Source organism: Lissotriton helveticus, chromosome 2_1, assembly GCF_964261635.1.
Source record: "Lissotriton helveticus chromosome 2_1, aLisHel1.1, whole genome shotgun sequence".
In the NCBI taxonomy this organism is placed as follows: Eukaryota; Metazoa; Chordata; class Amphibia; order Caudata; family Salamandridae; genus Lissotriton; species Lissotriton helveticus.
The window spans coordinates 429,529,293-429,545,773 of record NC_136059.1 but is presented as its reverse complement, the minus strand read 5'-3'; positions in this window follow the sequence as shown (position 1 = coordinate 429,545,773).

The following is a 16,481-nucleotide window of genomic DNA, read 5'->3' as shown; positions in this document are numbered from 1 at the left end:
CCCTCACCCTGTGTTGTACCCGCATCACCAATAGCACTAGGGAGTGTTGGTACTTTGGTACAGTCATATTGCTCCCCGTTACGCTTAGCTACTCCACCAGCACAGTATAACCCCGGAGACTGTAAACAAATCACGGGTGATACTAAGCACATACAGGAGCAGGCATATGATCATTCTGAGGGGGGCACATCCATTGAGCATGCGAAAGATACAGACGGTACCACCAACATATGCCTAGCTGGTTATACTGATAAGGACAAAGTCTCTCCTGAGGTGCTCACCGTAACCTCCTTTTTGGCACCAGAAGCTTTACCCTACTCAAACTACGGCCAGTCTAGGATAACCAGGCACAGACATCCTCTAGAACCTATCGAGGAGCGGGCGGTACCGAGCACACTTTCGATACTGTCTTGGAATGTGGCTGGGTTGGCCAACAAGTTGGATTCCGAGGAGTGGGCGGAATTCATAGAGAAATATGATATCTGCCTGTTTCAGGAAACGTGGGCTAGAGAACAACACTCTTACACAGGTTATGCAACCTTTGAGGTAGTGGCTAAATGGGGTGGGAAGGGCAGACCATCGGGCGGTCTGTCGATCTGGGTGGGTTCCCACCTCGGATGCAGGGCAAGAAACCTCGAAACTAACTCACCGGATTTGCAGTGTGTTGTCTTAGAGTGGTCATCTGGTGCGAGAGTAGCACTACTAAATGTATACTCTAAACCAGTTGCTATCACGGGCACTTCGGGAACTATTGAGGCCTTATCTGCGTTTATTGATTCCACTACTCTCTGTCCCTTACTTGTAATTGGGGGGGACTTTAACACACAGTATGAGCCCCTCCCGGACCACATGGAAGGGGTAATCAACGAAGAGGATGATCTCTGGGAGATACCCTCGGTGTCGGGTCCACCTGCAAAAGCATGGTCACCCTTAGTTACTCAAATATTATCCTTCACCCTATCCCATTCGCTAAGAGCTTGTAACGGGCGGGTTAATGGAGATATCCCACCCCAGAACACCTTTAATAGACCAGGACACGAATCGCGGATAGACTATATCCTGGTCCCGATAAAGGATTGGGATAAAGTGAGGGACTTCACAGTACTCAGCAGGACTGACAGTGACCACAATGCATTGTCACTGAGATTAGTTGTCCAGGGTGTCCCAATAGTAAACACAGATCTAAACGTAATACCAACGGACGGCCTAGTTGCAGCTAGCAACAGACGTAGAATTAGATGGCCAACACTAGTGCAGAACCCACAAAAAATTCAGAGCATATATGAGGCGGTGGTCCCCGCCCTCGAAAGGGCCATTGATCTTATCCCACAGTCACTCACCCCCGACAAGTTCAGTGCGCTTGGGGTTATCCATTACGAGCTTTGTACCAATCTAGCAAAAGTACTGAATCCGGAGGTCAGGACGTAAAATGTTAAGGGGAAAAGAATTTCTTGGTTCAATGCTGCCTGCAGAGGCGCAAAGGCTGCCCTTTTGGACTCCCTCAAAACACGAGATACTCCAAGTAAGATCAGGGATAAACGGATGGCCTATAGGTCCACTATTCGCATGGCCAAAATAGAATGGGACCAGTTAAACTGGTTAGAAATGACGGCTGCCATAGAAGTCCATGATGCGCGAAAATTCTGGCAGATCGTCAAGCACGGATCAGCTGAACCATTGGCGGCAGTAAATGCAAACATTTCTGCCACAGTGTGGGAGGACCACTTTAAATCCCTGTACAGTTCACCCGACCAGAGCCATGTGGGGAGGTCAACCGAACCCTTTCTGGATCGAACCCCTGAAATTCGATCTCAGATGGACGAGTTCACCCTGGGAGAACTTAAAATAGCAATCCTGGGTCTGGCGGCTGAAAAGGCGCCAGGCCTGGACAAGCTCCCAGGAGATCTCTATAGGCACGAAGTTAAGATCTGGGCCCCTTATTTGAGGATGCTGTTCAATGCCATTCTGAACGGCATGATGATCCCCCCAACTTGGCTGGGGGCAGAGATCGTCCCTATATTCAAGAAGGGTTCGCCTCTGCTCCCAGCCAACTACAGGCCCATAAGCCTGATAGATGTTTCTCAGAAACTCTTTGCCAGGCTACTTCTGGATCGTCTGATGGATTGGATCTTGGATCATGAAATCCTAAGTCCTCTCCAGGCGGGTTTCAGAAGGAAGATCTCCACCACAGACCAGGTCTTTCGGTTCGTCCTCATTTTCTGGAAAACAGTACAGCTGGAGGGTGGCAGCCTCTACACTGTATTCGTGGACCTGAGGGCGGCCTTCGACCTGGTCCCCCGTGGAAAACTCTGGGAGGTGTTGGCCAAATTGGGGGTCCCGAGGGGCCTGTTGGAGATGATTATTCGTCTCCATACGGCCAACTTTGCTCAGGTGAGGTGTGGCAAGGATGGGGCGCTTTCTAACCGATTCCCCGTTGACAGGGGGGTAAGGCAGGGCTGCGTGCTTGCACCGACCCTGTTTTGCCTCTATGTCAACGGGGTATTCGCCCACCTTAATTGAATTTCCAACTTAGATGCTCCCAAGTTGGCAGGTAGCAGGGTGCCAGCGATTATGTTCGCCGATGACACCCTGCTACTCTCAAAGTCCCCAATGGGGATGCAGCGCGTCTTAAAAGGGTTTGTAGATTTCTGTGGGGAACACGGTTTAGAAATCAACACCTTAAAGACCAAATTTATGGTCTTCAATGCCCCACCTAAACTACATTTTACACCTACCATTGGTCAGACTAGTCTTGAAAGGGTTCACACCTTTGAGTATCTTGGGGTCATGATAAATGAAAAAATGACTTGGTGCTCACAACAACAGAAAGCACTACTTAAGTTGACCCAGTACTCAGGAGGGGTTTTAAAGCTCATAGGGAATAACAGGTCATCAATTAGACCCGTTGGCCCTCCACTTCAGATTTACAAGGCACAGGCAAGGGCGGCTGCTATGTATGGTTGCGAGTTATGGGGTCATGTAGTCTCTCCAGACTTAGCGAAAGAGGAGAACAAGTTTATTCGGCTCTTGACCGGACTTCCGCCTAGTACACCCCTTGTCCCACTGAGGTTAGATCTGGGGCTGCGCCCTCTAAGTGAAGAACTGGCACTGCGTCCCTTGGTCTACTGGCGGAGGCTGTGGGCAGTCCCGGAATTGATCAGTTACAGGCAGGGTTTACAAGAGGTCCTAGCTATCCCGAATGCTGGGAAAATTAAATGGCTAAAATTTATTAAAACTGAATTAGAGGGCTTAGGTCTAGCGGCACTCTGGTCTGATCCCTTGACTGTATATTCACGAATTTCCAGAAAAAGGCTGGCAAAGGTCTACCGCGACAGTAAATTGGCAGAACTCTGTTGCCAGCCAACACTGGGGTCACTTACGGATTCATTTCTATGCGTCAAGGATCAATATAGTTTTGAATCAGCATTGGAAAAAATGTATCCCGTCCTACTTAGAAAACTCTACCTGCAGTGGAGGCATGGGACCCTCCCACTAAGAGCTCTAACAAGTAAATGGAGAGACCCAATTACTAGTTTATGCCCGGCTTGCAGAGTAGCTACTGAATCAGAGCTCCACATGGTCTTTTTCTGCCCGGCTTACAAGGCTCCCCGCTAAACATGGATTGCCCCCATATGCAGGAACATGGGGTTTGCGGAGTGCCTGGCCGCGTTTAGAGTACTAAAGACAGATATGACTGATCACATTGTTTTTGCTGTAGCTAAATATCTAGGTGCAATGTGGACATTGAGGATACAGAGCATAAAGGCTGGTCATTAAGTCTATTGCAAAACAAGGAACCATGCCAATGTAAATTTTGCTTGTACCAGGATGAATTGTGATGTTTTAAATGTTTTATTCTTTTAAATTTATTTATTTATTTATTTATTTATAGATTTTTGTATAGCGCGGACAAGACCCGTGGGTATCAGAGCGCTTCACATGTAGGATAAGTTACAGACATTATGGAGGCAATTATAACAACAGGTATACATGAGTATAAGGTCTAAGGCGATAAGCTGTATGGGGGATTATAAGTAAGAGTTCTTCAGCCTATCCAATTAGTATTAGGAGGTGAGTGAGGTAGGGTTGTATAGCATAACAGTGCAAATATCATGTGTAAATAGCATTAAGGAGTAAAAAGTGTTGCCATGTATCCGGGATCCTAGGCAATAAAACAAAGTGAGGTAGAGGATATATCGCATTGTCTGAGAGTTACAGATATTGGATCCCTTTGATTTAAGGTAGTAGTAACGTGTGTGGCCAATGTATAAACATGGAATCAATATGTTAACAGATAATTGATCTTCAGGAAGTTTCAGTCGAGGCCGTCTCTCTTTGGTGAGGATATTCTCATCAGTAATCAGTACTCTTCCCTAAGAGAGGTATTTGCTCATCATGTGGTTCTTCAGTTCGCGTTTGAATGATATCAAGTTTTTAATCTTCCTGATGTTCGGAGGTAAAGAATTCCAGACTCTGGGGGCGGCTCCTGAGAACGCTCGGTTGTAGGTCTTTTTCTTACGGAAAAAGGCTGGCCTCAGTAGCAGTTCTTTAGCGCTTCTCGTTGGTCTGTTGCTTCCCGATAGCTTAATTTTCTTGGCAAGGTATCTCGGCATGTTGTAGTGAACTGCTCTGTGGGTAATACAAGCAATCTTCATTTGAATTCTGGCTTCATAGGGTAGCCAGTTTAGTGTCTTCAGGTGAGGAGATATGTGGTCGAATTTCCTCGATCCCGTGATCAGTCTTGCCGCTGCATTGAGACAGGCTTTTAGCGGTGCTATGGATGTTTTGGGTAGACCCGCTAACGTAGTGCAACCGTATTCAATCCTCGAAATAACTAGGGATTGTACAGCCAGTTTTAGGTCCGTCTTTGAGATGTACGGTTTCAATTTTCTTAGATAGTTCAGATGGAAGCGGGCACCCTTGGCCATTGAGTTTATGTGGTCTTTCATGTCAAGGTTCTCATCCAAGGTAATTCCAAGTGATTTAGCTGACTTAACTAGGGTCGGGGTGCAGTTCAATGCTGTCACCAGTTTTGTCAATTCCTTTACCTCGGGACGGTTCTTTGTCGGTGAGATTAACAGGAATTCTGTTTTATGGGCATTTAGTTTCAAATGGTTCGTGGTTAACCACTGTAGGGCTCTCTTTAGTGTCTTGTTCATTAGGTCAATGTCATCACGGGAGGCGATCTTTATGTATATTTGCGTGTCATCTCCATACATGTGATAGGGTATCTGTGATCCCCGAAGGATCTCCGTGAGAGGTTCAACATATAGGTTGAATAGATCTGGGGATAATGTTGAACCTTGTGGGACCCCGACGGCAGTAGGACAAGGGGAAGAGGTCGCTTGATTGACCAGGAAACGTTGGGTCCTATTCTGCAAGAAAGATCTAAACCAATTCAGCACATTTCCCGACAAGCCCATCCTTTCTTGTAGCCTGGTCATCAGCATTTCATGATTTACCGTGTCAAATGCAGATGACAGGTCTAGGAGAATCAGTAGGCATGCTTGATTTCTGTCTAGGGCTTGTAGGGCGTCGTCCACAATATGCAGGATCGCAGTTTCAGTACTATGCCCAGCTCTGAATCCAGATTGGCAATCATCTAGTAATGAGAACTTAGCGATGTGTTGACTCAGTTGGCCTTGTACGCATTTCTCAATAATTTTGGCCAATAAAGGTATGTTGGTCACTGGTCGATAGTTGTTCGGGTCAGTTGCATCCGCTGTCGTTTTTTTGATGATGGGCACAACCTGACCTGTTTTTAGGCAGTCGGGCAGGGTCCCTTGGGTAAGTGAGGCATTTATTATCTCAGTCCAGATCGGAACTAGGGTATGGCTAATTACTCTTACGCACTTTGCCGGTAGAGGGTCTTGATAGTGGTTGTTCGGTCTGATTTCCATTAGCGTTTTGGTGATCTTATCTTGGTCATAAAGTTCAAATGTGTCCCACTTTGCCTTATTTTTTGTTTGGGGACTCTCTGTTGGCTCATTGGCCTCTTTTGTAGGTGAGGTAAGGGTCGAGATGTTAATTGCGGCAGTTGAGAGTTCCACTTCAAGCAGTTTGTTTTTTTCCGTGAAAAATGTAGAGAATTACTCACAACTTAAGGGAGTTTTTGGATTCTCGTGAACTGTTTTAGCTAGCTTATTCGATTGTTGTTTTAAAATCTCAAAGAGTTTCCGAGGTCTGTTTGAGGCATTGTCAAGTTCGGCTTTTATAAAATCTTTTTTGGATTTAATTATCTTCTTGTTATATTGGCTTCTGGTATTCCTAAGGGCTATGAGCTCGGGAGAGGAGGGATGTTGCCTCCATTTCCTTTCGACCATTCTCAATTTGCGCCTGTCCTCATTTAGTGACTCACTGAACCAAGGATTTTTAGGTTTCTCAGATACTCTTTTCAGTGTCTGTGGCATGGTGTCATTGACGATATTTCCTATTGAGGTTAAGTAGTGCTCCGTTAACTCGCTGACATTCAGTCTGTTGTTTGGTGGCTTCAAGACTTTCTCACATCTTTCCACCAATAGTTCAATATTAGCCTCTTTTGTGTCTCGGACCAGTTTTTTGGCCTTGCGGGGTTGTATGGTCCTGCCCTTTTTCAATGTGGTTATCGCAAAAGTTATGGCGTGATGGTCGGACCAATCACACGGGTCAATAGCGAGAATTGAAGTCTCTTTATTCCTTGATATAATCCAGTCTAAGGTCCCTCCTTGTGAGTGAGTGGGATATGTGCAAGCTTGTGTAAGGTTTAGCTCGATGAGGAAGTCTTTAAGTGAGTTAACTAGTTTGTCATTGTCGTCCTCCCAGTGGAGGTTAAAGTCACCAAGGAATATATTGTGGGCATCAGGGTTAGAGTTGGTTGTTATGATCTCCATGAGTTGCTCTGAGAACTTTGCGTTGTCTCCAGGAGGGTGGTAGAACGCATGCATGTTGCATCTTTGGTTGTTTGCTGATCTTATATTAAGACCAAGGTATTCACAAGACTCTAGGGGGTCAGATTGGAATTGGCTGAGCTCAATCTCAGACCTGTGGATGCAAGCTATACCTCCTCCCACTTTCTTAGGTCTGTCTAATCTGACAATGTTATATTGAGGAGGAACTAGGAGATCTAAATTAGGTGAAGATGATTCACTGAGCCAAGTTTCAGTAAGGAAGGCCAGGTCGATTTGCTTGTTAATGATGAGAGCAGCTATGTCAGATGCATGTTTCGTTGCCGAACGACAGTTTAATAACAGGCCTTTCAGGGGTTCGTGTGAGTTCAGGACGTTGCCATGATCAGATTCAGTTGCCGTTACCTGGATGTGTCGTAGGTTGTTGTGGATAGCTTTCCTGTCATTCTTTCTGGACGATCTATTGGAGTCAATAGGTACTAATTTGATGCTCTCCTCTCTTCCATGGACCGGTTGTTCATAAGATCTGAGTAAGGCCAAGGCTTCTTCATTTGATAAAGGATCGGTTCTGTTTGGTCTGTTGAGCCTGAGTACAACATTCTGGATGTGTGAAACTTTGGTGTGGGTTCCTAACGTCATCTCCCATATTTTCTCAATTGTCTGTGAGAATTTCGACGGGGCTTGTACCAAGTTACCTACTAGTTTCTGGAGCTCCTTAACTTCATTCTGAATTCGTGGAGTTATCTTTATTGCAGTAGCCCTGCTTGTCTGTGTTCTACTTTTTGTTTTTCTCCATGATTGGTTCGTTCTCCTTACCACAGATCTTTCTTTTTTGTCCTTCATTTCGTTGGCATTACTGACTCTATTACAGGTGTGCTCATTATTCCCTAGGTTGAGTGGTGTAGGGGGTGAATATATGGGTAAGGAACTGTGATATTCAAGACTCACATTCCCAGGTTGTTGAGGAAGGGCGTGGTTATCTTCATCGGGAGTTTTCCTTGGAGCTGAGGTAGTCACTTCAGGCGTGGGGGCGTTTTGAGCTGGCAACATCTGCTCTTCGCTTAGGGTCAGATTCTTCACTCTGTTTCCAATGTTAGTAGACTTCGCGATTCCTTCTATCATAATCTCTGGTAATGCACTTTCAAATCCAGTGACATCTCTGGGATTGGCGGTTAGATTGTCCTGGTCGCCCGATTGGTTCGAGTTACTGGTGATAGGGTCGTTGGGGTCGGGAGTGACAACTGGTGGGGTCATGTGTTGTTGGTGACTTGTATCTTCAATGGATTCCTTCAGGGTTTTGAAAGTTATCTTAAATTTCTCGAGTTCTCTGTTAGCTGCTTGTATCAGAACTATTCCCGTTTTATATAGAGTAATGTAAAGTTCAGTATTGCTTCTTTTAGTTAGTGAGATCGTTATTTTAGTGCCATGTGGTATGTTTTTTATAGCTTTCGTGAATAGCGTTTTAGTCAAGGCATTACGCCATTTAGCAGTTTTGTCAGTGTAGAATATCAGATCATTCATCATAGCGCCCTTAAGTCTATCAAAATAAGGGTCAACGAATAGGGTGTCCGGATTTTTTCTTAAGGTGTTATGTTTGAATTTTTTTGCAGCATTTTTGGATAGGGTAGATGGGTATTCAATACTCCTTGCATTGGGTCTGGTCACGCTTCGGTATCTTCCATCCATGTCGGCTTATCGTTGTGGGTCTTCCGACTTCTTTGTCTATCTGTTCTGAATAGTTCCCTGCTAAGGTATAATTCTTATATTGTATGGTCAAGGGAGGGTCCAGGCGATGAGGTTATTCCAGGTCTACAGTTTCGGAAGTATAGGTATGGTTTTCCTGTCGAAGGTATCTTCTAAATAGACCTAGCAGTTAAGCTATCGTAGATAACGATTAAAGCTTTGTGGTTGTGATGCCATGCGTAGTAATTAATTAATTAAATAACTCTGGTAATCAAAGGGGTTATCAGATGAAAAATAGTCCATGAGGAAAGTTAATCATAGTGAAATCGTGTTCGCCGAAATCCATTGAAATTTTGATGGCATCATCAGTAATCAATTAAATAGATGGCATTGAATATCAAAAAGGGGTTTGACCTATCCAAAACTAGATGGAATTGAATATCAAAAAGGGGTTGTCTGCTGAAAGTTACTCAGTATAAGATGTCCGGTGATTCTGATCAGCTAATTTATTGTGGAGAGGAAACTCCAAATCCTTAGTCCTTTTCAGCTTTCCTCCTCCCTTCTCTCTTTCCACTCTCTTGAGGAGAGAAGACTTTCTTTCTTTCCACTACTCCTATTCGTTAGTCCCTTATTGCTTTTTCTCGGCCCTTCTCTCTTTCCACTACCAAGGCTCGGTGGTCCTTTTTCTCTTTTTAGGGCAGATATGGCTCTGTAGACTTCCTTTTCGTTTTCGAGGCCCCAGTCCTCTTTCGCTGTCCGTGCTCTTGTGTTGTTTATCCTAGTGTTAGGCGGGAGCAGTAGCTCGCGGTAAGAGGCACTCACTGAGGCAGTAGTTGTGTCTCACGCGGCCGCCATTTTAAGGTCAGGCGCGCCGCTACACCGTCTCGCTTCACCGTCTACGCGGTCGCACGCCTCCCCCTGTGCGAGCTAGCGAGGGCAGGTCCGGGGCAAGGGATGGACGCACCCTCTCCGACGGTCCCGAAGATCTCTCCGCTCCTCACCTCCGCAGCGGCCAGCCCGTGTCCACAGGCACCGGGGCTGCCGCAGATGGCTCCTCCGCTTCTCCCGATTCACCGACTTGCCTTGTGCTGCAGCACAGATGTCGCCTGTCTTGCGAATCCTCCACATCTGTTGCCCCCCATCGGGATGTTCATCACGGGATGGCTCTGAGGGAGGACGCGTCCAGATCACTGACCAGGTAACCTTGTTCTCGTCGGCTTCTTTCTTCTGTGCTCTTTCTGGCTTGGTTTCGTCTTGGATCGGCTCAGATCGGCTGGCTGTGGTTCCGCTCGGTATGGAGACACCATTTGGGGTTGTTCGGGGATTTAGTCCAAATTTGGAGATCCCTAGCCCCGGAGCTCCACACTAGGGCTCCCTTTCAGCGGCCATCTTGTAACTTCTATATAAATAGAATAAATAAATAAATTCTAAATAAATAACTATGGATTGTATTTTGTGTATCTTTTATGGTAATAATATTGCCGAAATAAAGATTTATGAAATGAAATAAGTGCATGGATGACAGAAAATTGCCTTAAATTAAACTCCAATAAGACGGAAGTGATGATTTTTGGCAACCTTCTCCGTGTCTGGTCCCCCACATGGTGGCCAGGAGACCTGGGATCACCTCCCTCTCCAGTTGCTAAGGTAAGAAACCTGGGGGTCATTTTTGACAAAAACCTGTCATTCATGCACCATGCAAATGCAGTTGTTTCATCATCATTTTTTTATCATTAGAATGATAAAAAACCTTCTCCCTTATCTTCCCACTGTTGCTGCTAAGACTCTTGTCAGTACACTGGTCATGTCTCGTATTGACTACTGTAATGGGCTCTTTATCAATGCTCAGGAAAGAATACTAAACAAATTGCGGCTGGTGCAAAACGTGGCAGCTAGACTGCTTACAGGGACCCCAAATTTAAACAGATTTCCAAAGTCATTCGACAGCTACACTGGCTACCTGTAAGTAACAGAGCAAAATTCAAAGCATTATGTATTGCTTTTAAATCAATGCATGCCTCCGGACCAGCATTTCTAAAACAATCACTATGCCCCTTCACTCCTGCAAGAACCTTATGTTCATCTACAGCAAGCCTCCTGAAGGTACCAAGAACAAAAAAGTCTCATGGGGTGACAGGTCTTTCATAGTTACAACCATCAAACTCGGGAATAGCCTTCCACCCCAAATCAAGACAATTACAACCTTACTTACATTCAGGAAGCACATAAAAATCTATAGTTATTCTTTCTCCTGCTAGCATGATCCACAGCGCCGAGACACCCACAGGTATTTGTGCACGTAACAAGCTTCTAAAATAAAATAAATATATAACCTGCTACCATCTCCTAACTAAACCTGTAGTCAGGTTCTGGTATAAAGAAGTTGGATAGTTTTCATGAATTTCAGCGAAGTCCCACTGCTGTTGGTTTTCTTCCAATGACGGGCCAGTAGAACTCTGTTGAATGCTGCTTTGAAATCAATAAAGCAAGCATACATTGGTGATTATGCAGCTAACGTCTTTTCCATGCAAAGTGACAAGGCAGTAAGATTGGAGAATGTCCCCTGGCCAGAGAGGAATCCTGTTTGGTTCCATGGAATAGGTGCCTGATTGTCCACCCATTCTTGCAAATCGTACAACCTTGAAGTTGTGAAGTACTTGGCATCAACGTCAAGGCTACTAATAGATAGTTTATTGGGTCGCTTCTGTTTCCCCCTTTAAAAATTCGGTGTATGATGGATCCTGACCAGGAATCTGAAGCCTGCCTGACATAGGCTGGGTCGTGCTTTGCAGGAAAGAAAATGTATTTGCCTGTGGTTTGGGGTAGGCTCTGAGCAGGGCAGAAGGGAGACTGTTCAGCCCTGAAGCCCCATTTGATCTACTCTTACTTATGATGCCTTTTATTGATTTTGATTTCCAATTAGCTGGCTCTAATTGCCTATTGGATAGCCCTCTGGGCCCAGCCTTGGCTGATCTTTTACCCTGAGGGATGCCATTTCTTTTTTGCAGGTGGTCTCTTTAATGCCCATCAGAACTGAAGGGTTTGCTAATGGCGCTGTGTTGATGGGCTGTTAGGGCCTTGGCAGAAACATTTGGCTGTGATTTCTGAATGCTCCCCTGGTGATGTTGTATAGTATATTCCCAGGTGTTGCGACCAGAACTCCTCACTTATATTTGCACCTTAGATCACGGTATGATCCTTATCTAATCCATGGATTTTTTTCAAAAAGTTCTGGAGTGTCTAGAGTTAAAGCCACGTAGCATTTTGAATGTTGCCACTTGGCTATCCACACTGACCTCGTATACTCTGGTAACAGTTTTCTTACTTTACTTTGTTGCACCATATCCACATACTTGTGTTTCATAGATGGTACTTCTTATTTAATGCTCTTTTTGCAAAAATATGAATTTTCATCATCCACGGTGTGGCTTTCAGTTTAGAAGTTAATTAATGTGAGAGGATTTTCCCACGACAGTACTTTTCTATCAAGTTTTTACAGGACTGTTCCCAATCAATAATCCCATTGAAATGCGTGATTGGATGTTCATCTAATAGTTCCAAGCAATCTGACAAAATATCCGCTCTAATTGCCAGTGTAAAAGCATCAAATTTCCTACATTTGAGTCAGAAATAAATATATTGCCTGAGGAACGGTAGAGCAGCTGGAGCTGTACTGCTATCTGTGGATTGTAGTTTTTGGCTTCACGCAATTTCTATTTAAAGTCAATTATATATTTGAGAAGAGCCTTGAAAGCAGTTGTGTAGTCTATATGTCTACACCAGTGGTTTATCACCTGAGAATCTGCCATTCAGTATTTGAGGCTAGGATGATAGTAGCTAGGATTTGAGTTGTGATTCATGGTGATCGCTGTGTCACTTGATGATCTTCCAAATCATGCTAAAGTCCCAAGATTCATATTGTCTTATTCCTTGTATCAGACATTATATTATATTTCTGTTCAATGCATTTCGAAATCCTTTTGGTTGTGTCCTACAAAACAATGCACCAGAGGTGCTTATAATATTCCTGCACATTTTAAATGAGTGCAATGACTACACACATTTGTCACATTGCATTGCATCACTCAAATGGGTAAAATTGTTCCACTGCATACTTCAAACGTAGGCAGCATCTACACACCGTTGTTCCATTTAATCACATCACCCATGTGAGTAAAGGTCTTTAAATTATTTACAAAGAATCGCATAATGGCCGTATTTCTCCCATAGGTTCGAATAACCACTATCGAACTGATCCTGTATGTCCTTAACGTCTTTATCTATTGAGGAAATGCTAAGGGTTATAAAAATACAAAGAAAGGACAGCACTAGTTAATTCATTCAACAAAAGGAGTATATTACACAATTTTGAAACCCAAACAGAAAAGAGAGGCAGCTAAATAACCATGGAAAATGGTCAAAGCGATCTTCCCTCACATTTGAACGTTCTGGTCAAGATCTGTTATACACTTTGACTCTAGCTATATTGAGAGGTTTCTTTGTTACCTTCTCTCCTGTTTCTTGGAACCCCGTCTATACTATAATACATAGCCTTAGTCCACTCTGAGATTTGATATTCTTTAAAGTGTCTTGCGACATGGTACTTGCGGTGATAGCTCTTAAATGCTCCAAGATTAGTTTACTAACTGGTAACACAGAGTTGCCCATGTACTGTTTAGGACATGGACACTTGATTACCTAGACCACATAGTCAGGTTAACAGGCGAGATGCACCTAATCATATATTTTTCTTTCCTCTGTGGGACCTTGAAGTCAATCACCTTTCTTTTATATTTGCATCCCCTATAGGTCATACATGGGAAGAAATGACCTGTTGTACCTCCTCCTCTGTTCTTGCCTTTTCTGGTGGACTTGTTACAAGCAGGTTTCTCAATGCTGTTGCCTTCAGATAAATAACCTGCTTGCTGCTCGGTCACAAAAATTGTACTATACCCTAGTGTATCAACATCCTATTCTTTATTGTTCTGATTGTTCAGAGAAAGTAGAGATGAATCTGATCACTTTTTGTGCTGAACTCAAAATCACCATCTCCTTCCCAGCTGTTTCCCTTGACTTAAAAATTATATCCTCCCCACAAAATTCCCTGGCTTTATTTTCTGCAATTTAAAGTTCTCCTAATTGGTAGCCTCTTACCCTCGTCCTTAATGGGTTAATTTGTATCTGTCTCATATGATTCAAACATACACTTCCTCTTTATTGTTACCAGTTCCTCATCGGTCAAGATGTTTAGAAATACAAGTATTTGAGGCAGAGGTAGTATGTCTCTCATATGAAATTTTGAATCATCTACATTTCTGTAAAGTGTAATGTAGGAGAGGAAAATGCAGAGTTTTACAATAATCCAGCCTCTATGCAACTGTGATTTGAATCACTGCAAATCTGTGTTCTAGGGACAGTACAGTAATTATTTTCCTCACCTGTCTTAAATGAAAAAAACTTGTTAAGTCCCGTTTTGCATTCTGTGTTGAGCAATTACATTTTCCATCAAATATAAACTGCAGGTTACAGAGTTTTTAGGTGTGGGCCAATCGTCCAAGGAAGATGGACACTATGGGCCAGTCTGTAAATGAGAGGAGCCTTTCAGAATCAAAATCTTCATCTTCTCTGAGTCCAATTTTAGATCAGTGTTACTCATCCGTCTGGTTAAATTGGCCATACAGTTGTTGAAGGCAGTACCTGACAAATCCGCTTCTCCATTTAACCTGATGCTTAGCTCACAACATCCAGCTAATAGTAAATTATAAGATGGACATATGGGATAACATACATATTAAATAAAGTTGGGCTCAGAGAGGACCCGTGCAGGACCCCACATTCAAGCTTACCTTCATTAGAAGTGCATGGATTTTAAGGGCTGCTTGACTGCTGTTCTGGAGAAAGATGGCAAGCACTCCAAAGCCAAATCTGTCATGTCAATTTCACTAAGTCATGAAATGAGGATAGAGTGTGACACAGTACTAAATGTTGCAGATAGATAAAGAAATACTGGCACTGCCAAACATCCATGAACCTGGACCCCAGAGCTTATTCATCACTGGAAGAACAGCAACCTCAAACCCATAGTGGGCTCTAAATCCTGGTAGGTGCCCACCTGTTTATCATCCTTGATAAACTGTGATAATTGAGTTTTGACTCCCATTTCAGTAACTTACATATGAGTTAATGATGAAATAGACTGAAATTTGCTATACACTGTTGGATCAGCAGACTTTTTTTAGTATGAGTTTCACTTTGGCCATTTGAAATGAAAGATTAATAACTGCTTCCAAATTAGAGCCTATATATTCCATCGCAAGGCACATTTTGGCCATACATGGCTGACTGGAAGTGAATCCTGACTTCATCTTTATACCAATGCTGTATATATTCTCTGCCGACATTGGAGAAAATTGGATTGGTGATATAGTACTGTTGTTTTTGCAATGTGTCAAGGATATCTAACATGAATTTGTCTTTTCAGATAATGGTGTCTAAAAGGAAGTATAAATTATCTTGATTTTGTCAGAGAAGTAGGGTACACATGGATCATATAAATCTGCCATATGAGCTACTTAGGCGGAACAATAGTTAGGATTAGCCAGTTCATTTCCAATGTAAAACATGTCCCAATTTTTTTTGTTTTTGCTGATAGTATTCTGGTTCGGAAAAAATATGTCGAACTAGATTTTTATATTTACTCAATACTTCAGCATGCTTGGCTTTTCATGTGGATCACCATTTTTACTGCCAATTCGTCTCTAGGGTGTTACACTCCCATTTTCTTGATGCTGCAGATGGAATTTTTCAAAAAGACCTTTTAAAAGAGCCACTAAATTGACAATATCATCACTCCACTGATTGTTTTTTTTTCTCCACCAAATGTACGGTACTGCTTCAGTGATGTGGGGTACTGCTTCAGCAAACTTAACATTGATGTTCACTTATGTTACAATTGATAATGTTACCTATGTCATATTATTCAAATAATTATGGTGGAGCCTAACTGTCCAAAGAATACAAGACGGTCATACTAGTCTAAATACTTTTCACATGGGAGTAAACTGACCCGAAAACAGATCCAGACCAACTCTTTATATTTTTTTCACATATTTTTTTTTATTTTCCTATTTGTTTTAGCAGAATAATACATAGCCTTCTATTACAGTACTGATATTTTATCATGCATCATTTAGCATAAGTTTGCATCTGTTTTTAAGCTACTAATCGGAAGTGAAAGTATTCCTCTGACAAATGTGAAGGCTCATTGGAAAGTGAGTAGGTTTGTTGTTTTAGGGTATTTCTACTTTTGAATTGTATTGAGATCCCTGGAGTGCTTGCACTCACACCTTGGAGATGATTAATAATGTAGCGGGCCCAGGTGGTTCTCCCTTTTCCTGTCTTTTTGTTTTCACAGTGATTGAGACCACTTATATTCGCATTCCCTGGGTATATATGAAGAATAAAGCCTTTTCCTGACAAACATTATTGAGAGAGTAAGCCTGTACCTAGTGAATTTTTATTCTATGTGATTATGGGTACTTGTCCTTTCTCTATTTGTCACAGCGTCTTTGACATGCACTTAGGGCCAGCATAATTAGGCCTTTTCTGACCAGAGTATGGTAACTTTGGCTCAAGGCATCTCTGCCTATATATGTAAAGTGTTAAAGAAGGTATGGGTCCACACATTTCTCTGTACAATGTTCACATTTGGGTGAACGTTGAGTGGGTTTTAGACTGAGCATTTGAAAGGGTAGTAGTCATTGGGCTACAATACGTCTATATAAAGTTATATAGTTTTGGTAACCTATGCAGTGTGAGGTAGAATTCCCTATGCATGATCTTGTTTTTTCACACTGAGGTGATGAGAGCGGCCAATGGCTTAGGATTCAGGTCTTTATCATTTTGGAAGCATTG